At 43.2% G+C, this 25,813-nt stretch overlaps 1 protein-coding gene across 1 annotated transcript in view; it reads left to right on the plus strand.

Moving 5' to 3' along the window:
- The window catches only part of MTUS2 (microtubule associated scaffold protein 2), a 494,757-nt gene that overhangs the window by 367,870 nt on the left and 101,074 nt on the right, over nt 1-25,813 (plus strand). The gene's annotated exons all lie outside the window — the stretch shown is intronic.

Below are 25,813 nucleotides of genomic sequence, written 5' to 3' on the forward strand. Positions count from 1 at the left end.
GAGGCACTTTCAAAACGAAAGATTTTATATATGAACCTGGCTGCAGTGTTTTGAGCTGTAAAGTCCATTAGCACAAATAGGCCTACTTGTACCAACCTACTGGTTAAATGGCACACTTAAGTCAGCCATCTGTATGCTTATCTTAGGTCTTTCTAGAGGCAGATAATGGACAATGCAATAAAAAAACAAATGTGGAAAACACTGAGAGACATGCAGAATTCAATCATCTCAACCTTATTTTTTTCTCTCTTTTGGACATAGAGCCCACTGTTGTTGTGTCATTCGATCACTTAACTCCTGTGCAACAGAAAAGGGAGAGGCACTGGTTATCAATCAAACTTGCATCCCAGTTTCCCCTGCATCAGAGAGAAAGCAAAGGAGTATTAAGTTTCCTTGAAATGCAGAGATTTTACTGTGAGCGCTGGGTGAGTTTGCCCAACCGAGGCATTTATGGGCAGTAACCCTGAAGGAAAAATGAGGGCAACGTTGGCTTGAGCACCTCCGCCTTAGAAAATCAATCACGCAGGCAGAAATCGGATGTTAAAGTAAAGCTTTCGCTCGAGCAGGAAAGCAAGATTGGAGAGGTCCAGATCAGACACTGATGAGTGATGAGCTGTAAGACAGAGAATATGCAGATCTTAAATCAGTCCTTTGAGAAAGCCAATGGGCTGAGCCAGCCCCCACCCCCTTTTGCAGGTTTGCATCTATTTTCTCCAACTCTCCTCCTTGGAGCAAACTTGGCCGCCCGCTGGGAGCCGCTAGATCACAATGCGAGGCGGCCGATGCGCTTTGCAGGTAGCCCGAGCTGAAGGCAGTGACGAGAGCGCCGCGCGGCTATGATCCGCCTGAAGCTTCCAGTGACCAAGTGACTCTGCCGTCAGCTGCAGCCCAGCGTGTGTCTCCTCCTCCCCTCCCCCTCCCAGTTCCCGAACTTCCTGGGAAATCCAGTCGGTAGCGGCGGGTCACCGGCGTCACGTGCGACCAGCAGCGGCCGCCCGTCCGTCCCGTATGCCTCAGCTCCTGACCTTTCAGCCGGGCAGGCTCTGCACCGTGTCTCCGGATGAAGCCGGATTGCTTTGCGGGATGGGCCAGTGCTGGTGCAAGCCTTACCAGTGCCCGGACAAAAAGGTATCATTTCCCCGTCTTGTTGTCTCCGGCAGGGTTTAGTGTTCGAAGCCCCTGTAGCGCTGTGCAAGGGCGGAGGTTTATCCAGCCGTGTGTATAAAATACTGGACGCAAAATAAATGAGTTGGGTCCACATCTGCTGCAGTATCTACCATAATTCAGTTGATTCTGCAATCGGGACAGATTTGATTATCTCAGTGAAATACTGTATTATTTAGGGTCTCAGTAACCTTTCTTGATTTTGCTGTACCTCAGTCCTTAGGCAGAGAGCATCGTTTGCTTTCAGTGTAAAAGTTGCCCTGGGTCTTGAAGCAACAGAGTCCATAGTTTGGTCTAGGGCAGAGTTACTGCTTTTGCTGGAACCTTGAATATGTGTGTCAGAACCAAAATAGCACATTCCAGTTTATTTTGCTGTGAAAAATAACGTCGACATTTCAAAGTTACGCTAAACATATATTGAGGCATATTTTCAAAGCACTTTGGGAGGCTAAGTTCCATAGGTTTCTATGGAACTTTGGGAGGCTAAGTGCTTTGAAAATAAGCCTCATTGTTTTTTTAGGGCTGCATTTCTGAAGTAGGCTGTGAAAACTGTAAGGCTGTTTATGGCTATTCTGCATGCTGTTTTAGATTCTTTGTCATTTTTCAATTTATGCTTTGTATTTCTTATTTTTTCATTACTTTTTATGCTTTAATTTTTTAGGGCTGCATTTTGATTAAAATTTGTAATTGCGATTAATTGTGCAGTTAAAGGTGTGCTGGTTATTTACTTATTTTCCCACTGTAGTTCCTTGTGACTCTGGACAATGGAGGGTTAAGTGACTTGCCCAGAGTCACAAGGGTGCGGATGATCAAAAGTAAACGCGGGTGCTAGCCAGCGCAGAATAATCAGAGGGGTCTAGCGCAGCAAACAACGAGCACGCCAGGCGTTAGCTCAGCATGCAAATGTGGTCAAGTTCATTTAAATGAGGTCATTTTGTATTCCTCCCCAGTGATCAGAAAAGAGTGCCCAAAACAAAGGTGCCGTACCGCTGTAAAAAGTAACACCAGGTCCGAGCAGGCGTAAAGGTGTCAGAAGAGAGGATTTCCCATGATTTTTATGATTCTCTCATGATTCTTTCTGCAAAACCTAGCGGTTTTGATTGCTTTTGGAAGCAGAAGGAAGCCCATGCAATCCCTTGAGAGCTGGTTGTGAGCAGTGGCGTTCCTTGGTTGGCTGCCACCCGAGGTGGATCGCCGCTGCGCACGTCCCCTTAGGTGCAGCGTCATCTGTCCCCCCCCCCCCCCCCCGGTGCAGCATGACACCACCCCCTCCGGCGCATCACCTCCAAGCCCCCCCCCCCCATTGTTCTTACCTGCTGGGGTGCAGGGGACAGCCGTTAGGCTGCCCCTGCACCCCTCCTGCAGCGTGCACCCTGGGCGGACCGCCCTGCCCTCAGTATGCCACTGGTTGTGAGAAACAGCAGACCCAAACGTGAAGCACACATTTGTCCTGCGTCTAAATCACATGCTTTAAAAAAAAAAACCCAAAGCACGCATTGGTGTCTGTTACTTGTATCAAAAATATAAGCGTCCAGAAAAAAAAATTTTAAACACATATTTAGGTGGCAGAAAACAGACGTCATTGTGTGCTTCAGTTCGGGTTTTACCAGGTGCATGCGCACAAGAGCTGATCTTACCGGTGAACTCTTCTGCACATGCACCAAGCACAATCCTCCCACCAAACTCCGTAATGCTCAAAGCTATGAGCGTGCCTATATTTGCATCTCATTAGCTTTGAGCATTAGGACGTTGTTGTTCTGCGCTGTTTCAGCGCTATTTCTATGGTGCTGTTCAGAATAGCGCCAGAGTTTTGATGATCTGCCCCAAGGAGCTGCAGTGGAATAAAACATAATAACATACCTTTAATCATGCGATTAATTGCAATTAAAATTCCTAGCGAAATTCAGCCCTAATAGTTTTTAAAATTTGTGTCAGTAAATCAACTCATGGTCACAGGTGATAGTAAAGAATTTGTCCTGCAAATTGCCTTGTTTCTGGCTTTGTTTGGACACATGCCCTGAGTTCTCGGGCATCTCTGCCTTTAAGGAATGAGGGTGCATGTTGAGGTAGAGAGGGGGAAGGGGGTAAAAAAATATGTGAAAATATTCTCAGCAGACTTGCCTGTCTATTTAATTATTGGTTTGCAATATTTCAGGATTCCATAAAGTGCTCCTGATTTGTACATTAGCATTTATTTTTGTGGCATGTTTTCACATGAGGGGAAACAATGGATTGTTTCTTATTAAATTCATTAGAATGCAGCCACAAGGGAGTATGCTGGTGATCAATTGATGTCTGAACTTTAACCTGAGAGAGAAACTGGTATGGCTGTCTCTTGAGAATACCATTATGAGAATATTATAATCTCATGGCATTTTGTAAATCACAGATTCTTTCAGTAGAGCAGACAGTAGAACAACTTGATTTCTTTGTTTCGATATATTAGATTGGAGATGTAAGAAGGTCGAGAGCACAGTCTTGAGTGCCACCCTTAACAGGGGCTGTGCGCCCAGCAGCAGGCAACGGGAAGGAGATCATAGGGGAATTCAAGTTTAATTTTAAAAGTTCTTCGGTGTGAAAATTGTAGAAAGGGGATTGATTAGGCAGGTCAAAGGGGCTGGTAGAATTTTGGGGGATAAATTACTGTGCTTCAAGAAGCAGACCTGGTTTCTCCTTCTCAGAGGTGGCGTTTCCCTCTCGTCCTCGCCTTCTTGCTTACTTGAATGGCAGGCTCCACCTTTCCAGACCAGTTGGGTATGCTGGGGATGTTGCAACTTGGGGGGATGGTCACCCAAGTCATTTGGGCCCTTAGGGCAGGATTTTAATGGAGTATCATAGTTTGACCCGGCAGTGAAAACTAAGCTTGTAATTGGTCAGGTGACCCGTAGGCATTGCCAGTTACACAAGCCCTACTAGCTGTGTTGGCGGGGCATGGGCTTGTATGACTACTTAGCTGTCATGGCAAGTAGTTACTGAAGAAAGTTTCTGTTCTATATTCCATCAAGTTTTATGGCTCAGGCGTTTGTGGAATTTTGCTGCCTTATTGATTTTGAGTTGCTAACAAAAACCAAAGCTGTGGCCTTGTTAATTCCATTCCGTTGTTGAGTGTTTTGTTTAGATTAAGACTGTGTTATATGAGATCAAGTCATTGCTGTAAAGTGGGGATGGGGGGCTGGGGAATAAAGGGATTGAGTAGGCAAATCTTGCAATATGGAAGGGTGGTCACAGGTCCCCGTGTTAACATTGGGGACAATTGTTCTCGAAGGATTTGATGACGTGGTTTATACGTGATACAAGATTACAGTGAAGGAGAAAGTGGAAGCCTCTGAAAAATCTGGGAGGTGGTGCATGTTTGTTTTTAAATTTCTACTTATTAGCCAAGTAAACCTCAGAAAGCAATTGTTCATCCCTTGGAGAAATCTGCAAGAAATGTCTCTATTCTTTCGGATTCTGCTGGGTACTTCCTTGGAACCTGGAGACAGGATTAATAGATCTTTTGGTCTGACCCAGCATGGCATATGGCATATGTTATGTTCATGCCCCATGTTTCAGTTTGATATTTTGATTCTTTTTCATTATCTTTGGGGATCTATCTATCTATTAGGAACACCTACTACTACTACTTATCATTTCTAAAGTGCTACTAGACGTACGCAGCGCTGTACACTTGAACATGAAGAGACAGTCCCTGCTCGCAGAGCTTACAATCTAATTAGGACAGACAAACAGGACAAACAAGAGATGAGGGAATATTAAAGCGAGGATGATAAAATAAGGGTTCTGAACAAATGAACAAGGGTTAGGAGTTAAAAGCAGCATCAAAAAGGTGGGCTTTTAGCTTAGATTTGAAGACGGTCAGAGATGGAGCTTGACGTACTGGCTCAGGAAGTCTATTCCAGGCATATGGTGCAGCAAGATAAAAGGAACGGAGTCTTAGCAATGGAGGAGAAGGGTGCAGATAAGAGAGATTTGCCCAGTGAATGGAGTTCCCGGGGAGGAATGTAGGGAGAGATGAGAGTGGAAAGATACTGAGGAGCTGCAGAGTGAATGCACTTATAGGTCAATAAGAGGAGTTTGAACTGTATGCGGAAACGGATAGGAAGCCAGTGAAGTGACTTGAGGAGAGGGCTAATATGAGCATAACGACACTGGCGGAATATTAGTCGTGCAGCAGAATTTTGAACAGATTGAAGAGGAGAGAGATGGCTAAGTGGGAGACCTATGAGAAGCAAGTTGCAATAGTCTAAGCAAGAGGTGATGAGAGTGTGGATGAGGGTTCTGGTAGTGTGCTCAGAAAGGAAAGGGCGAATTTTGCTGCTCTTCTTTCAATTTGTTTTCCCCCCTGTAGGTTTACTAAGGTGATTAGCTATAAATTACTCTGGTAAGAGTTTCTGGCTTGTCTCATCTGTTTGGAGTATGATTTTGCCCTAAAGTGGTCCCAGACCAAATAAAAGGGTGCTTACAATATTACATGGTGGAACAGTAGGGTAACAATATTAGTGAAACTAATAATTATTCCTGAGATAGAACTACCGGTGATAACCTAAGACCACATGCCAAAAGTTTCTGAGTCACTTGGAACTTGGCAATGTTTTCTATCTCATCACGACTATAGGAAGGATAACTGACCTCACCCTGTAGGCTGCCTGGAAAAGTCCTTTGGCTCCCTCTGTGTGGCTGGTCTCTCCTTTCCCTCTGACTCCAAGTTTCCCAGCCGGCTCCTGAACAAGTCCATGTAGATAGGCTGCCTGCTGCACTGTCTTCTATCTGTGTTCATTGTGGAAACTATCAGCAATGAAGCTGGAATGCACACAGCTCTTCTCTGGAACTATCTTAGTTGAGGCTAAGATGCTACCCAATTCTGGTTCTCACTCAGTACGGAAGCCAGAAACCAGAGGGTAAGCGAACAAAAAAAGTCCCAAGGGACAAGGCAATGGGAACAAAGGAAGGCTAGACAGCACTCAGGAACGATACAGTTAAAATTAAAATTTAATTGCTTAAAATATATGCATAAAATAATTGCTCAAAAAATAGCATTTGTAAAACAATATACAACCAAATAAATATACTGAAAGTATAGTGATGTACACTAAGGTAATGTCAGTGTGGTATTGTCAGTGTGCTACTTAATGGTGGCATTGCAAAACAAAAACATATCAGTGTTGTAGAGCACAATCTTCTCTTTCAGATGATACTGTTCACAAGCTGATTCAGGCAGACTCTTTTTTAATAATTGGCTTTGAACTTTGGTACATTTTACCATTTGCGCTGACAGTGCCAACTTTGAAGAGATCCTGCAGGGCAGTTATAGATGCTGGTTAGTTGCAAATCTGGCAGTATTATGTCTAGCACATGCATAATGCTTGTTCAAAATTTCAAGTCCGTATCTTTGTTTGCATGGAAGTTGTTGCGGTCTGAATATTGGTCCAAATATGTTCCGATGAGTCGCAACCAATTTTGATGCACACTTTGAGTCAACTTGTTTGACTGGATTTTACATCCATAATGTTAAAATGTATTTCATCAGAATCAGCATCAAAAACTGTACAGGATTTGAATTTTTTAGCCATTCTTATAAATGTGTTTGGATTTTATTAGACCCCAAAAAAGGCATTTTGGTAAATGTTGCGCGCTTATGGACTGACAACCTTTCAGAAAAGGGGGTCTAGATCTGCAACTATTGCAGTTAGAGACCTCAAATTTTGGAAAACTTCGTTTAACACCTGACTCACGCAACATAAAATTTGAACAAAATTGGAGAACATGATGCTGGGAACTTTTTTAAATTTTAGACCACTTGGCATGGAATGGTTCAAATAACAAGGGGGCATGCCAGGGGCGTTCCTAACACTTGGACATTTTTCTACCATTATTGAACAACACAAAAACATCCAGGGCTATAATTTGGATGTTTTGGTCTAGACCTGTGTTATTAACGAATAAGCCACAAAAAAGTGCCCTAAATTACCCCACTGGAAGGAATCAAGGATGACCTCCCCTTACTCCCTTAGTGTCACTGACCTCCTTGAAGGAGAATGCTGATAGAGACTAGGAAGACTGTATATCTACTACCTCTTCCTGTCTGATGAAAGGAAAGGATTCTGTTTTGTTGTTAACATCAGAGGACATTAGGGCCAACCTTTAAACAAAGGTCTAAGGCACTGACATTCGTTCCCAGCAACTCATGATGCAGAGACACAGTGACTGTGGCTACATATCCACTCAAGCAGCTTTGTAAAAAAGGACTCCTCACCCTTGGGAGAATCGGGTTGATTGTTAGTCACTGTCACTGCCACTGATACTCTTCAAGTGTCCCAAGAGGATATCATCACCCAGTCCTTCTCCACATGATGTTTTAGCATCACCAGTTTTTGAGGGCAAGGTGAACAAGACAATTGGGGGAGGAGCTAATCTTCCTATTGAACATAACATAAGAGCTATACTGGGTCAGACCAATGGTCCATCTAGCCCAGTATCCTGTTTCCAGCAATGACCAATCTAGGCCACATGTACATTCCATGCTACCAATCCCGGGGCAAGCAATGGCTTTTCCTATGTTCATCTCAATAGCTTTGGAATCTAACACCTTACTTCAGTCAGTTGAAAGCATTTCTGGAGTCTTGACCGTTAGATAGATGCAGACTTAGATTTCTTCCCCAGTTCATGACATCACGTCAGTTCAATGATTCTTGAGGTTATGACTATGTATCTGGGATCGAATGTGATCATGAGCAGTCATATGTCTCACCTGAGACCCCTATTCTCTACAAGAAGGTTAAAGGTTTCTACCATCAGATCTTCATGCAGACACACTGTCTAAATTATTTCTATTATGTTTAGACAAGTCTTACTTGGGAGTAGCAGATCAAGGTTCACAGTATATCAGAGCCATGGCAATGTTGGTGACCTTCGGTCTTTACGGAAGAAGATGCGAGAGATCTACCTATACCAGAAATGTTTTTCAAGGGTGATGATGTGGAAGAACTGAAAGAAACCTGGAAGACGTACTGAGCCAAACTAACAAATTAAAGAGTAGTAAAGTCACTTGGAACAGGATGGCTTGCATCCAAGGGTACTGAAAGAACTCAAACATGAAATTGCTGATCTGCTGTTAGTATTCTGTAACCTGTTGTTAAAAGTCATCGTAATACCTGAAGATTGGAGGGTGGCCAATGTGACGCCGATTTTTAAAAAGAGTTTCAGGGGTGATCTGAGAAATTACAGACTGGTAAGCCTTACATCAGTGCAGGTATAATAGTGGAAACTATTATAAAGAAAAAATTACGGAACACCTAAATCAACATGGTTTAATGTGATAGAGTCAGCATGGTTTCAGCCAAGGGAAGTCTTGCCTCACCAATTTGCTTCATTTCTTTGAAGACATGAATAAACATGTGAATAAAGGTGAGCCAGTTGATGTAGTGTATCTAGATTTTCAGAAAGCGAGAAAATTAAAGAGTCATAGGAGGCAATATTCTTTTGTGGATTAGGGACTGATTACACTGGTAAACGGTATTTTTGTTACAAAAAATGTGAATGGTGTTCTTAGCTAAGTCATGGGTGCTGAATTCGAAAATGAAATCAGTTTTTGCCTATCGGGCTCAGTTTTCTTGTGACACGCTACCCTTTTTATAAAAATCCTTGAAAACGTTGCATTTTGGTACCCTGCTGTGCAGGGCCGCCGAGAGGGGGGGGCGGGGGGACAAAATCCCCAGGGCCCGGTGCCAATCCCACCCGCCCTGTGACCGTCTGCCACTGGGCCAGCCCCCTGTATTTAAATCACCGCGCGGTGCAACTATCCCTCTCACCTCCCTTTGAGGTGGAACTCCTCCCTTCGGGTCTCCTTCCCTCCCTGTATCCCGCCCTTCGGGGAGCAGCAGCAGCAGCAGCGGTGACCTCGGAGGGGGGAGGGGAGCGGCGACCTCGGGGGCGGGGTTGCGGCAGGGGCGAGGTGGCCTTGTCCCGGGCCCGGCCAAGTTTCTCGGCGGCCCTGCTGCTGTGGATTAATTTAATTCAGCAGTTGTAATTGTTGGAAAAACAATTGAAATATACTAGGAATTACAATACAAAACCCTTAGTTTAGAAAGCCACCACCAGGAAATAAGGGAGGTTTGGCAACATTGCCCATGAGTCATGCTCGAACATGTTCAAACATGTTCTGTTGCGTCAGTTGCCACCTGTATCTCAGCATTGAGAGTTCAGTCAACAATAGCTGTTGGAAGTGACTGCTTGTAGTTCTACGTTTGTGAAGGTTTGTGTTTTGTGTCATTTCAGAAGAAATGCCTCATACCTGTGCAAATAGTCCAAATTCTTTTTGTTATATCTGTGGAGAGTTTACTCTGAAATCGCAAAAACGAAAACTTAATCCTCTTGTACAAAAGTGCTACGAACTATATTTCGGGTGTAAGGTTGGTGAACAGGACCGCAAATGGGCTCCCCACATTTGCTGTTTGATGTGTGTTACACTCCTGACAGGCTGGTTAAAAGGAAGACGTCGCATGCCCTTTGCTGTTCCCATGATTTGGAGGGAACCAACGGATCACACAACAGACTGTTATTTCTGTCTGGCAAAAATAGCAGGAATCACCTCGAAAACAAGGAAAACTGTGCAATATCCTAACTTACCATCTGCTATAAGACCTGTATGTCACAGTGAAGAATTGCCAGTACCAGTGCCTCCTGAGAATTTGATAGTGAGTGAAGATGAATACAGTGATGAACATGCAGAAGACAGAGAAGGGGATATGCATACCGACCCATCATTTCAGGACCTCTGTGAATCAAATGTGCCCCACTTTTTGACCCAAGGGGATCTCAACGATCTTGTTCGTGATTTAAATTTGTTGAAGCAACAGGCTGAGCTTTTAGGTTCGAGATTAAAAGGATAGAATCTTCTTTCTTGCGATACGAAAGTGAGTGTTTTTCGTGACCGACATGCTATTTTTTCTGAATATTTCTCCAGGGAAGGTGACGTGGAGGGGCATAATCGAACGGAAACGCCTATCTCCATGGGCATTTATCTCCGAGAACGGGTCCGTGAAGGGGCGGGCCGAACCGTATTTTCGAAAAAATGGACGTTTTTGAGCTGGGCGTTTCTTTTTTTTAGCGATAATGGAAACTAAAAACGCCCAGCTCAAAAACGTCCTAATCCGAACCATTTGGTCGTGGGAGGGGCCAGGATTCGTAGTACACTCGCCCCCCTGATATGCCAGGACACCAACTGGGCACCCTAGGGGTCAGTGTTGTGGACTTCAGAAAAAGCTCCCACATGCATAGCTCCCTTACTACGGGTGCTGAGCTCCTAACCCCCTCCCCCAAAACCCACTACCCACAAATGTACAACACTACCATAGCTCTTAGGGGTGAAGGGGGCACCTACATGTGGGTACAGTGGGTTTTGGAGGCCTCCCATTTACCAGCACAAGTGTTGCAGGTGGGGGAGGATGGGCCTGGGTCCACCTGGCTGAAGTGCACTGCGGTACCCACTAAAAGTGCTCCAGGGACCTGCATACACGCAGGCCTCTAGGACTGGTTGCTGCTATATAACATTGGCACACCAGTTGACACCTGAAGACTAATCTCTCCAAAAACGTCCTTTATTGGAATAACCGCCTTTACTCACAGTTAACTGCAGATCAGAGGTTGTGCCCCACTGGCAACGAGTCTCCCAGGTTCTGAGATTAGCAGTAGGTCAGAGCTGGCAGAATGCTGTACAATGCCCTCTTTCAGCCACATTCAAGGTAAGAACTAAGTTCTCTAACGTGGCTAACACAGGAAAGGGAACTAAAACTGGCTTACAAAAATGGCCACTACCACATGGACTACAACAGGAAACACAACAGGGCACACTCTGACTCAGTAGGCAGGGGGAAAAGCACCATGGGAGAAAAGCCTACCAACTACCAACATCGTGAGACTGTAACACAAGCTAATGAAATCACGGAGCCCAATACCCTACACCCACCACAATGCAATGCTGATGTGACCCTGTACTGCACCCGAGAGCCACATCTGACCCAGGGAAAGGCTGTGACAGGATCGAACACATTCTGTTGTCACGGAGGTGGGTACGGCATTTCAGGCTGGCATAGAGGCTGGGAAAAAGTTTTTAAAGTGGGTTTTTGTTTGGTGGGAGGGGGTTAGTGACCACTGGGGGAGTCCGGGGAGGTCATCCCCGATTCCCTCCAGTGGTCATTTGGGCAGTTGGAGCACTTTTTTGGGATTTGTTTGTGAAAAAAAAGGGTCCAAAAAAGTGACCCAAAATTGCGGTTAAAAATGCCTTTTTTTTTCAATTATCAGCTAAAGACGCCCATCTCTCGGCTGAAAACCACGCCCCAGTTCCGCCTCCACCACACCGCCAACATGCCCCCATCAACTTTATTCGTTTCCGCGATGGAGTGCAGTTGGAAACGCCCAAAATCGGCTTTCGATTATACCGATTTGGGCGCATTTGCGAGACAAACGTCTATCTCCCGATTTAGGTCGCACTATAGGCGTTTTTCTCTTTCGAAAATAAGCTGGATGGTCTTTTGTAATGATCTTTTAATGGTCTTTAACTCTTATGTTGCTTATATCTTTAATTTCTTTGTGAACTGACATAGTTTTTTTGGAACTCTTGTAGCAGAAGCGTGTCATTTTGCCAGATACATATAATAGCTACATACGCCGACACAAACATTTACAAATACCATTATCACATGAAAACTGAGGCTGATACAGAAATTCTGAAATGAGATCTGGATTCATGGAAGAATTATCTTCCAGAAAATGTATGTTTTATTCTTGTTACAGAAAAATAGGTTTTTTTTGTAGACCAGTGTTGGTCAGAAAACAAGAGGGTATGGTTAAATGGCCATTTCTCTTAATGGAGGAGGTGAATTGTGCATTACCACACGGATCTGTACTGGAACCGGTGCTATTTAACATATTTATAAATGATCTGGAAATCGAAATGAAAAGTGAGGTGATTAAATTTGCAGTCTATTCAAGGTTGTTAAAACACATTCAGATTGTGAAAAATTTCAGGAAGACCATAGGAAATTAGAAGACTGGGCATCCAAATAGCAGATGAAACTTAATGTGGAGAAATGCAAAGTGATGCACATTGGGAAGAATAATCTGAATCATAGTTACCTGATGCTAGGGTCTACCTTGAGGTGAAGAACCGAAGAAAAAGATCTAGGTGTCATTGTAGATAATATGTTGAAATCTTCTGCTCAATGTGCGATGGCAGCAAAAAAGGCAAACAGGATGCTGGGAATTATTAGGAAAGAGATGGTAAATAAGACAGAGAATACTATAGTGCCTCTGTATTGCTTCATGGGGCGACCTCACCTAGAGTATTACATTCAGTCCTGGTTGCTGTATCTCAAAAAAGATATAGCGGAATTAGAAAAGGCTCAAAGAAGAGCGACCAAAATGATAAAGGGAATGGAACTCCTTCCATATGAGGAAAGGCTAAAGAAGATAGGGCTCTTCAGCTTGAAAAAGAGACAGCAGAGAGGAGATATGATTGAGGTCTTCAAAATCCTGAGTTGTGTAGAATGAGTAGAAGTGAATCGATTTTTTAGTCTTTCAAAAACTACAAACAACTAGGAGACACTCAATGAAGTTACATGGAAATACCTTTAAAACAAATAGGAGGAAATATTTTTTCACTCAACGAATAGATAAGCTCTGCAACTCTTTGCTGGAGGATGTGGTAACTGTAGTTAGCATATCTGGGTTCTAAAAACATTTGGAGAAGTTCCTGGAGGAAAAGACCATAGTCTGCTAATGAGATAGACATGAGGAAGCCATTTTTTGCCCTGGGATTGGTAACTTGGAAAGTTGCTACTAATTGGACTTCTGCCAGGTACTTGTGACCTGGACTGGCTACTGTTGGAAGCAGGGTACTGGGCTAGATGGACCATTGGTCTGATCCAGTATGGCTATTCATATGTTTTTTTTGTTTTTTTTAATGAATATTTACAATAATTCAAGAAAAACTCTTGATTTGAAAAGTTGAAGAGTGTTGACAATACAATTTCCAAATAGACAATTATTCAAACAATATATAATATTTCCCGCCCTCCAATCTCGTCCACCACTTTAAAGAAGGAACAAGGTACAATTCCATGAAATTTGATTACAATAACAAAAAAAAAGGAAATAGAAGAGATACATTAAGTGCCATAACAATACATAATCACGGAGTAGATGTTGGCAATATAGTAGGTTGTAAATTAGGAGTAACAGCAACCCTCGACTCCAAAAAGGAGTTCAGATGTGTTGGGTCATAGAAAATATACTTAACTGAATTAATTTTCAATACACATTTGCAGGGAAAATTGAGCCAAAATAAACCACCCAATTGTAAAACCTTAGGACGGAGTTTCAGAAATAATTGACATCTCTTTTGGGTTGCTCTCGCAATATCAGGAAATATTCTAAACTTATTATTCATAAAGAGTTCATCCCTATGGCGGAAATATTGGCTCAAAATCCAGTCACGATCCGGTTCCAATATAAAAGTCACAATCAAAGTTGCTAGTGTAACATTCTTATCATCCTCTTGAATTATTTGTGTGAGATTCAATATATCAAATGAGGCTTCTGCTCCTTGTTCAAATTGATTAATATTTTCTTTTTTACCCTTTTTAAATGGTGGAAGATAGTATATCTTGGAAATTGGCAGATAAGCCTGTTCAGGAATCTTCAATATTTCAGATAGATATTTCTTAAAAGTTATTAAAGGAGTAACCGATATAATTTGTGGAAAATTAATCACCCTAAAGTTTTGGCCTTTAATTGATTCTCTAAATTTTCAGCTCTATAGTGTAACAAAGTATTTTTCTTAATCAAATTAAGTTGTATCTGTTGAAGAGATTAAATGTGATCACTATTTATTTCTGTTGTTTTCTCAATTTTAATTGTTCTTGCTTCCAAGATAGAATTTTTTTCCATTGGCAATATTGAAGCTTGAGTCACCAGCAACAATTTTTGTGAGAATGAAGTTTCTAAACTCATAATAGCTTCCCATATAGAGTCTAAGGTAATAATGGGTGGTTTTATAGGCAGAAAAGACTTACAAATTGAAGTAACTTCAGCTAAGTTTTCCCCCGATGGTTGCTTCACCTCTACTAGTCCAGAGTCTACCAAAACACTGGCCTTCTCGGATATCATCTCTCCAGCGGCAACATCCAGGAGATCCACGCTGCGAGCCGAGCCTGCTGGAGGGAACACCCCTTAGCAACACAAGGGGCCTCCCGCCCCTGCTGCAGCTCCACTGCTGGCATCATCAGAGGACTCCGCTCGTCGGGGCTAAATGAGATCTTAACCTCAGGCAAAGGGAGCAGGACACCTCCCACCGCTCCCCCTGACAGCAAGGAACCCAGCCCCGCAGAACTTTCAGGCACTGCAAAGCGGTCCATCGGTCCCGATGGTCTCACAGGTGTTGCGGGACCAACACGCTGTTTCCCCCTCCGCTTTGCATAGAGTCAGGTAAAAAATTTCAATAGTAGAGGAAGTCAAGTGGTGAGCTGCCTTGTAGTGTTCTCTTCAAAATGCCATCTTGTTCCCCCTGAACTCTCATTCTTATGTTTTGAGCCTCCATAGAAGAAATGTAGGCGGCTATAGCTTAAGTGTCCATCCACATATTTCCATCCCATTACTGTTTGATAAGAACTGCTGACAGGATAGTCATTCTGCTGATATCACAATATATTGTGGGCTTTTGTAATTTATTACAAGCTGGTATATTTATGACAAAGTTGTTGAAGTCAGCACTAAGATATAGTGATTTATTTGGGATGTCAAAGATAGCAAAACAAATAAGGATAGAGATATAAGCAAGGGAATACATGAAAAAAGGAGTCGGAAAATAGAAGGTCGTATGCTGTAGCCTCTCAACAAATCAGATGAAAGTCTAAGGGACTGATATTCAGACCATGGGAGGCAGCCCAGTTAACTCCCACAGTCATCGGTGAGGCCAGATATTCAATGTTGGGCTGTTTCTGGTGACCGGCATTGAATATCCGGTTTATTTTTTGCTGCTATAATCTTAGCCAGATAAGTCAATATTCAGCACTGGCTGGCTAAGTTCATAGCAGCCAAAAATAGGCCTGCTAGTTATACGGCCCAATTTGGCTGCAAAGCGTAGCTGGCCAGTGTTTGAGTATTCGTGGCTGGCTGGTTATATCGCACTGACCACACGATTTGGGTGTCTTTGTAAACTGCTTTCCATTGGTAGCTAGGTGGTTTGCAGTATTTTATTTCAGATTATAATAATCTGTGAATCCATCATAAGGTAAGGAAAGGAGAGAGGAATGACATGAAGCTATGAAAGAAAGGAGGAAAGACCATGTAGTAAAGTCCCTAAGGAGAATGAGCAGGAAGGAGAATGCAGATAAAAGAAGATACAGGGATATATGGGATGGGAAGAAAGGCAATAGAGAGAACACAGGGATGTGGGTGGTAATAGAAAAAAGGAAGGAAAGACCCTGAAAGAAGAATGATGAGAGAATCTTGAGAGACTAGGACAGGGGCGTATCCGTTGGCCCCATTACAGATACGCCCCTGGACTAGGAGCTGAGAAAGGGAGGAGGTGGAACATGAGAGCAGGGCTGCTGAGAGAGTGAACCAGACCCAGGGCAGGGCCGCCGCTGCCGGGCCCGAGGCAGGACCTCCACCCCCCCCCCCCCCATGATCGTCGCTGCTGCCGCCCGCCCCCCCCCCCCCCCCTAGATAAATACCTTGGCTGGCGGGGATCCTGAGGCCCTGCCAGCAGAAGTCCTCCTCCAGCGCTTACTCTTCACTCTGCCAATTGCCTGCCCCTGCGGCTGCTTTTTCTCTCAGGGCATGCTCGGTTTCAAAACTGAGCATGCGCACCTGAGAGGAAAAGCAGCCACTCAGCAAGCAATGGGCGGGTCCTCCCCAGCCTCCAAGAGGGCCCGGCGCCAGAGTTTTCTGTCTCCCGCTCCTGTCAAGATGCGATCACTTGGGTTCCGTCAGGAGAGGGACCCCGGCGCCGGGCCCCCCTTGGAGGTCTGGGCCCGGGGAAATTTGCCACCTCTGCCCCCCCCCCCCCCTTCTCGGCGGCCCTGCATGAGAAGAATAAGAGAAATGAGAAAGAGAGGAGAGAAGTATCTGTGTGAAATCAAAGAGTAAGAAATAAATGGACAAAGAAAGTATGGAGGTTGTTTTAGAAGGCTTGTAAATAGCGATGTTTACATATGTAAATGGCCAGCATGGTTAAATAGTTGTTAAGCTGCTATGTATGTGTTGTTCCCAGCACATACAGGAGCCAATATTCAGACCACAGGAGGAAGTTTGGATAACTCCCGTAGTTGGCGGTTAGCCTAGATATTCAATGCCATGCCATTTCCCGTGACCGGCACTGAATATCTGGTTTATTGTTAGCCAGTTTAAAGTTAATTGGCTAAGTCGATATTCGAAGATAGCCAGTTAATTTTAAACTGTGGCCACTTGCTATAGCCAGATAAGAATTGAATAATCGGGGATAGCCGGCTATATCGCGTGATTATAGCTGGGTATCTCCTAGGCACTAACCAGGAATACTCATCGGGCATAACTGACTATCCCCCACTGAATATTGCTGGATAGTCAGTTAAGTGCCATTTAACCGGCCAGGTGACGTTCCTGGCCAGTTAAATAGTTTTGAATATCGGGAGGACAGTATTCAAGGGGGCTTGTTATGGACATGGTTTGGGTGGCCAGCAAAGGATATGTGTTTCTGATTATACAACTGTAATACATTCACACTTTATAAAATCTAACTTTACCACATCTTGCTCCGAGGCTAAACCTGGGGTTTGCATCAGTGATTTAGTAGAACTGTCCTTACTGCTTTATTTTAAAAACTACCTTAAAATTTAAGAAAAAAAAGAGGGGTTTTCTTTAATGTTATTTTCATAGCCTTTACAATTATGATAGCCAAGTAAGAAAAACTTATACAGAAAAGCCGATCACAAAGAAAAAACTAAAGAAAACACAGTTTACAAAAGAAAAATTCTAGGCCAAGGGTGCTCAATATCAGTCCTCAAGGTCTGCAACGCAGTTGGGTTTTCAGGATTTCCCCAATGAATATGAATCCTCCCTATAGAGTGAAAATCTTAATCCTGTTATGATCTACTATAATCCTACCCTATAAATAACAGTACAATACTCTTAATATGCTTTCTAATATTATCAAAAATAGTTTATTTACTTTATTATACTTATTGAACTCTTTAATTTACAAACTCCTGCTCCTATCCAAGATTCCACGCACTCCACACTCTCACACATACATACTACACACTATCGCACTGTAGAGCAAACCTTGTTAACAAAATAATTACAGAATTTCACATGAACAACACAATATATAATGCAGCAAAAAAACATGTGTACTTGCAGTGCTCAACGCCCACTGGGCGCTGCCTCCAAAGTCCTCCAAAATGAGTACTTACATATAACTTGCAGTCCATGAGTCTCTCCGATTAGAAAACTAAACTTGTGTCCTGAAGAACTTGAATACCTTCAGCACATTCGCTCAACAGTGCTCCCCTCCACGGATAACTGTAAACGTCATCACCATGCACCAAAACGCTAGCGCTGCTTGTTCCACCAAGGCGCCAACCGCATAAAAAAATCCATTTTTATGTCTCAGCTGTTCCGTGCACAAAAATGTTCTCTCTCCACAAAGATGTAACATAGATTCTTCAACGGCAAAAGTGCCCTCGCCCTCTAGATTTGTCGCCCAACGCGAAAAGGAAGTGGAGGCACAACTTCTGGTTATGCTCGGCGGCTGGGAATGGCCCAGACGCAGTACCTGTAATCCTTTGGGTGTTCAATCAGATGTATGCCACAATGAGATTTAGCCCCTGAGGACGCCGTAAGGCGAAACGCGTTGGGCGAAAAATCTAGAGGGTGAGGGCACTTTTACCGTTAAAGAATCTATGTTACATCTTTGTGGAGAGAGAACATTTTTGTGCACGGAACAGCTGAGACATAAAAATGGATTTTTTTATGCGGTTGGCGCCTTGGTGGAACAAGCAGCGCTAGCGTTTTGGTGCATGGTGATGACATTTACAGTTATCCGTGGAGGGGAGCACTGTTGAGTGAATGTGCTGAAGGTATTCAAGTTCTTCAGGACACAAGTTTAGTTTTCTAATCGGAGAGACACATGGACTGCAAGTTATATGTAAGTACTCATTTTGGAGGACTTTGGAGGCAGCGCCCAGTGGGCGTTGAGCACTGCAAGTACACATGTTTTTTTGCTGCATTATATATTGTGTTGTTCATGTGAAATTCTATAATTATTTTGTTAACAAGGTTTGCTCTACAGTGCAATAGTGTGTAGTATGTATGTGTGAGAGTGTGGAGTGCGTGGAATCTTGGACAGGAGCAGGAGTTTGTAAATTAAAGAGTTCAATAAGTATAATAAAGTAAATAAACTATTTTTGATAATATTAGAAAGCATATTAAGAGTATTGTACTGTTATTTATAGGGTAGGACAATGAATATGCATGAGATCTATTCATATACAATGGAGGCAGTGAATGTAGATAGATCTCATGCATATTCATTGGGAAAATCCTGAAAACTTGACTGGGTTACGGATCTTAAAGACCGACATTGAGTACCTTTGCTCTAGGCAAACTCCATACTCAACACTAGTCCACTACCTAGAGACCCAAAATCACAAAGGAGAAAAATATTAATAAAAACATGAGTATTTCCACTCTGCTCTTTAATTGGCTGTTCCTGGAAACCAGTGTTTTTAAATCAACACCTTCACACCACTATTAATGAATGTCTTCAAAAAGGCAGCAAATAAATCCTAATAAATAAATAAATATGTGCTGGCACTTACACATTCAAAACCCCAAGTGGTGCCACTCTTTTACGAAACATCTTTTGTATTAAAGCGGATGTTCCTAGGGGATATGCTGGCACTTATGTGTGTATTTCCTGGCACCCTTATAAGCATATTTTACAAAAGGCTTCAGGTTCCATGAGCCTCTTGCAAAATGCATAGGAAATTGTGAACACTTGACTTCGACATCCCATTTCCTGCCTAGAACCCTTATGCGATATCGAGCTTCACGGGTTATGCTGTTTTGATATATTTTATCTTATGTGATGTAAGTCAGTTTGGCTCCTTGTCTAAGGTGGAATATAAGCCCAAAACACAGAAAAGAAAATTAATTTTTTGTATTCATACATTTTAAATAATATTTGGCACTGTGCTAGCTATTTGAGGGGTCCTTTTACTAAGGTGCGCTGAACAGTTGCCTGCGCTAGTCTAGGCGCGTGTTTTGGACGCACACAGATGCATTTTCAGTGCACCTGTAAAAAATGCCCTTTTTTGTGCCAAAGATGGGCGTGCAGCAAAATGAAAATTGGCACACGGCCATTTTGGGTCTGAGACCTTACCGTTACCCATTCCCTTAGTGGTAAGGTCTCACTCGTTAACCGGACGGTAATGGTCAATGCACGTTCAAATGCCGATTACTACCTGTGCAACGGAAAATACATTTTTTTTTCCGGCGCACATAGTGGACGCGTGTAAAAAATAAAATTACCACCTGGGCCACGCGGTAGCTGGGCAGTAATTATAAATTGATGTGCATTGGGCAAGAGTAGATGCTTATGTGGCTTAGTAAAAGAGCCCCTGAATTTGTAAACCACTTAGAGTTTACAGATTTGCAGTATATTAAATAAAGTTGAACCTTGGACCTTTATCCTATATAATAATTAGCACCTCCATCTGGCTGCCTGGGTTCATAACATCTTTAAGAGGCTGATGTCAGCCAGCCTCCAGGGTAAAGGAAAGGGGAGGGGAAGTAGGTTTCGGGTTTCTGAAGTTGAACAAGCAAAGGGGAGGAGGGGAAGATAGTAGGTTTAACAGAGCTGTTCCGATAATAGAGATACTGAGAGCAAAGCTTTGCTGGTGTCAGCATGGTCCATTCCTGCTGTCAGCTACTGTATGAGACACACACACACACACACTCTCTCTCTCTCTCACACACACTCGCACACAGTCTCTCTCTCACACACACTCTCTCTCTCTCTCTGTCTCACACACTCTTTCTCCTAACGGTTCCCTTAAAAACATAATCGCCATTACATGATAACCTTGCTAGCGCCCGCTTCATTTGTTTGAGAAACGGGTCTTTTTTACTAGTATATAATAAACTGGTGAGAAAATTAAACATTGTGTTACTTTGGACAATATAATATAATTGTGTATCAGAATGGTTTAATGCACAGTGGAACATCATGAGGCATGAATTAATGGCAGGACAATCTTAACAATGTCTTATTCATCAGTTAGTAGAACATAAGACTACTTTTGAATCCATTTTAGTGCATTTTAAAATCCAGTTTTGGATGGAGGTTAGATGCTATTTTGTAAATTATTTCTTTCCACTTTTTACTTTAATCTCTCTAATGTATTACTTTGGCAGTATATGTAAAATTGTCGTGCCAATAAAGTCATCTGAATTTGTATTACACAAGGCAAATGGAACTAAACAGTGATAAATAAACAAGAGTTTAAAAGGAGGAAGATAAAGGAAGAAGGAGACATAAGAAAAGAAAGTTGGATGGGGAACTGTGTGAGAGGAAACTAAAAAGAATAGTTGAGCAAGAAAGATAATGGGAAGTCAGAGAGAGTGAGAAAAGCAAGGCGAGAAGGATGAGTAGACCAGAGAAAAGAATTAACAAGGAGGGAAGTAAGGGAAAGGAAGAGTAGAGGGAATGAGAGGAAAAGGAGTGGGAATGAGCAACTGGGGAAGAAGGCATGTAGGCGGATTTGATGGTGAGATAAAGGGAGTGAATTGTGGGAAGCAGATTACTTTTTCATTTTTATTAACAGCTAAGTATGGGGCCCTTTTACAAAGCCACGGTAGGACTATAGCAGCAATGGCGCATGGCAAATTGGTCCTACCATCGGGCTACCACATGAGCCCGGTTGTAGTTCCAGTGTGTGCCGTGTGTCATTTCTGGCGCTCTGAAATTGTGTTTATTTTTTCAGCACCAGGGGCTTACCCGGCGGTAATTGCTGGCCAGGTTAGTGTGGGAGCTCTTAGGAGGACATTAAGGACTTTCCTAGGAAATGGCTGCACGACGAGTGCTTAACTTACCGCACGGCCATTTCCTTATTTTTATTAAAAAACCTCCATTTACCTGCTGTTGTAAAAGGGGGCCTCGGCACCTGGTAAATGTACGTGCCAACACTACCGCAGGGCCTCTTTTACCTTAGCTTAGTAAAAGGTCCCCTTAGTATGTAGTGGGACTTACCCAGATAGGAGCAGCTTCAACCCGAATAATTCCTGCTCACCGGGGCCATAACCGAATTTTCAGTAGCTTGTTTTGATTGATTGATTGATTGATTGACTGATATTATTACCTTCCTCGTTTTTGAAGATCCATCCAAGTTGTGTACAGCAGGAATAAGCCTGATATAGTCAATTACAGCAGTAAAAATATTCAAATAACAGTACGCATTATCAGAGAAGGGCACCCATGTTCCGACGCAAATTGGGAGATGGGAGTCCTTCTCTCAGGGTTGCCCAAATCGGCATAATCGAAAGCCGAATTTGGGTGTCCTCAACTGCTTTCCGTCATGGGGATGACCAAAGTTCATGGGGGCGTGTCGGCACCGTAGTGAAGGTGGGACTGTGGTGTGATTAAGAGATGGGCATCCTCTGCCGATAATGGAAAAAAGAAGGGCATCCCTGACGAGCACTTGGCCGACTTTACTTGGTCCATTTTTTCTTGCGACCAAGCCTCAAAAAGGTGCCCGAACTGACCAGATGACCACCGGAGGGAATCAGGGATGACCTCCCCTTACTCCCCCAGTGGTCACCAACCCCCTCCCACCCTAAAAAAAAAAAACTTAAAATTTTTTTTTGCCAGCCTCAATGCCAAACTCAAATGTCATACCCGGCTCCATGACAGCAGTATGCAGGTCGGTGGAGCAGTTTTAGTGAGTGCAGTGCACTTTAGCCAGGCGGACCCAGACCCATCCCACCTGTTACACTTGTGGTGGTAAATGTGAGCCCTCCAAAACCCACTATACCCACATGTAGGTGCCCCCCTTCACCCATAAGGGCTATGGTAGTGGTGTACAGTTGTGGGGAGTGGGTTTTGAGGGGGTTTAGGGGGGGGCTCAGCACCCAAGGTAAGGGAGCTATGCACCTGGGAGCAATTTGTGAAGTCCACTGCAGTGCCCCCTAGGGTGCCCGGTTGGTGTCCTGGCATGTGAGGGGGACCAGTGCACTACAAATTTTGGCTCCTTCCACGACTAAAGGGCTTGCATTTGCTCGTTTTTGAGATGGGTGTCCTCGGTTTTCATTATCGCCGAAAACCGGGGACAACCATCTCTAAGGTCGACCATCTCAACATTTAGGTCGACCATCTCTAAGGTCAACCTAAATGTTGAGATTTGGGCGTCCCCGACCGTATTATCGAAACAAAAGATGGATGCCCATGTTGTTTCGATAATACGGGTTTCCGCGCCCCTTCGCGAGGCTGTCCTGCAAGGACGCCCTCATGAAAACCTGGGCACCCCGTTCAATTATTCCCCTCCATGTCATCACAATCCACATTAAAACATCTTAATAGACAGCTGAGAGTGTAAGTGGAGTGTTTTCCGGAGTGTGGGAGCTACTCTGGAGAAGGCTGATCGGCACATGTTGCATCCTGTGATTTCCATTGGAGAGTGTGTGGTTAGAATATTCCTTGAGAGGACTTTAGTTACCTTGGAGGGTTTGTAGCGGGAGATCCTGTTCTTCAAGTACTCTGGCCCATTTCCTTTAAGGGCCTTGAAGATCAAACATAGAATTTTAAATTTAGCCCTGTATGTACTGGTACCCATGACGTTTTTTCAGAAATGGGGTAATGCTATCACATTGCTTACAACCTTCTTTCAGTTGTGCTGTGCCTTTCTGAATTGGTTGGAGCTGGTGCAAATCCTTTGAAGTCACGCCAGCATAGAGTGTATTACAATAATCCAGTATTAATATTATCATAGATCATAAAGGTAGCTCTTGAAGGTTGTTTGGATTTGGGGGATCATTGTAAGTACTGAGTTTACTACTTTCCACTGCCACATTGCCCCTATGAAAGTGGCAGAATGGAAAGTAGTAGACTCCTCTTGAAAGTAATTTTCGGACTGCCCTTCAAGCGTTTAGATTACCTTTATTGGATTACTGTAATTCTCTGTATCTTGGTGTTTCTAACTACTTGATCAGGGCACTTTAAGTAGCTAAGAATGCTGCAGTCTGCTCTCTCGCATTTATTTATTTATTTATTTTTATTTATTTATTATTACATTTATATCCCACCTTTTCCCACTGATTGCAGGCTCAAAGTGGCTTACATAAATCTGTAGTAAGGCTACAGTGCAATAAAAAGCAATTATACAAATTGAGAAAAAGATAAGAAATAACAATTAAACAGCAATAAGCATTGAGCACATTACCACTATTTTGAAAAACTTTCATTGGCTGCCTGTCCAATGGCGGGCAAAATTTAAAGCACTATGTTTAGTACACAAAGCATTGAAGATGAGCTCCTCTTGCTCTTACTTCTTCTCTTAGGATCTACCGTCCTAACAGCTCTTTATATTCTGGAGATAAACTGCTACTGTATGTGACATACCTTCTTTTAAACAAATTAGATTAGATGTCTACCTCATCTATCTTTTGTATTGAGAATGCCTGCTTATGGAACTCTTTACCTTTTGAATTACAATGCATTGAGAGGCCTTTTACTAAGCCGTGTAAGCGTCTACATGCGCCCAACGCGTGCCAAAATGGAGTTACCGCCAGACTACCGCGTGGCTGTTGGCGGTAATTTCATTTTTGTTGTGCATAACGGATGTGCGCCAAGTGGCATTTGGTGCATGTAGGTCATTACCGCCCGGTTACTGCGTGAATCTTTACCGCCGGGTCAATGGCTGGCGGTAAGGTCTGAGACCCTAAATGGACGTGCGGCAATTTTCATTTTGCCACATGTCCATTTTCTGCAAAAACAAAAAGGGCATTTTTACAGGCGTGCTAAAAAATGGATCGGCGCACACCCAAAACCCGCGCCTACACTACCACAAGCCATTTTTCAGCGCACCTTTGTTAAAGGACCCCTGAGTCTGTCACAGTTATTTAGACTTGCTTGCTCAAACTTATTCTTTGTTTTGATTGAAATGTGCATGTATTGATATGGAAGTACAGCTCAAATTTTATTTTATTTGTTGTTTTATTCGATCATTTGTTTTTTTCTGTTTTAATTTTGTCTGGGTTATTGATTTTATTATGTATGTTTCTATTGTAAACCAACTAGATTGGTGTCTGCCACTGCATTTAATGTGATGCCTATGTGATATATGTTTGGTCTGTGCATTTAAAAGCAGGGTAGATGCCACATTGCCTACATTCACCACATATATTTTGCACTTACTGAGTTTGAGTTTTTGCACACGGTAAGGTCAAATATGTACCACATATTGGCAAAAGGGCCCCTTAGATTGTCTAGTTCACTAGGTAGGATGCATAGAGATTTCTGTGATCCAAGTAGCTCTCTTTCCTAATCTATGAGGTATGGTATTCTTCTTACAATAATCTCAAAATATTTGGGATAGATAGAGCTGTGTGGTAAAACCACTCTGAATACTGTTTTGACAGACAAGTGTAAAAGTATCAAAATAACCATCTAAAAATGATATAATATGATACAAAATTGTGATCTGTGTTATTCAGAATGGATTACCTGTCATTCTGATTTCTAGTGATAGTAATGTGAGGCCTCTAGGGACAAGGTGGCATCATTTTGTCAGGCGGGAACAAGTGAGATTGTCCCTGCCCTCATTGCTCCCTGGATCTCTTTGGGTGAATTGGACTGTTGCTGGGATGTAAGAATGGGGAAGTGGAACCAGCCCTCAGATGATTCTATTTAAGGGATGGGGTGTCATAGGGAGGCAGTTCTTCAGACACTGATTCCTTGTGTCAGGGCTGGGGTGGTGGGACATCAGTCTAGACACCAGAGATTGGATCCTCAGGACATGGGGTCCATGAGGACTGCTCCTTAATTCACTTGATGCCCCATGTCACAGCTGGGGGATATACAGGCTGTTTGTCCACTAGGGACAGAAGGCCCCCAGGGGAGGTCTGGATGGGACCCTTGATTTGGTCCGCTTGCCCTTTAAAACACGCCACCATGGTGTGAAGGGACAGCACTTTTTTTGTAAATTCTCACCCATTGCCACAGCTGGGAACAACAATGGCAATAAAGGAGAAATTTTTCACAAATAACTAAGGTGTCCTTAAGGTGTGCTGAAAAATGGCCTATGGTAGTGTAGACACGGGTTTTGGGCGCGCGCCGAATCATTTTTCAGTGCACCTACAAAAAATACCTTTTTTTAATTTTTCTCGAAAATGAACGTGCTGCAAAATGAAAATTGAAGTGCGTCTATTTTGGGTCTGAGACCTTGCTGACAGCCATTGACCTAGTGGTAAAGTCTCACATGGTAACCTTGCGGTAATGACCTATGCGCGCCAAATGCCACTTGGCGCACGTCCGATATGCACGGCCAAAAATAAAAATTATTTTCCAGACGCGCTTATTGGACGCATGCCAAAAATGAAATTACCACAAAAGCTA

This window comes from Microcaecilia unicolor, chromosome 4 (assembly GCF_901765095.1).
Source record: "Microcaecilia unicolor chromosome 4, aMicUni1.1, whole genome shotgun sequence".
NCBI classification, from domain to species: domain Eukaryota; kingdom Metazoa; phylum Chordata; class Amphibia; order Gymnophiona; family Siphonopidae; genus Microcaecilia; species Microcaecilia unicolor.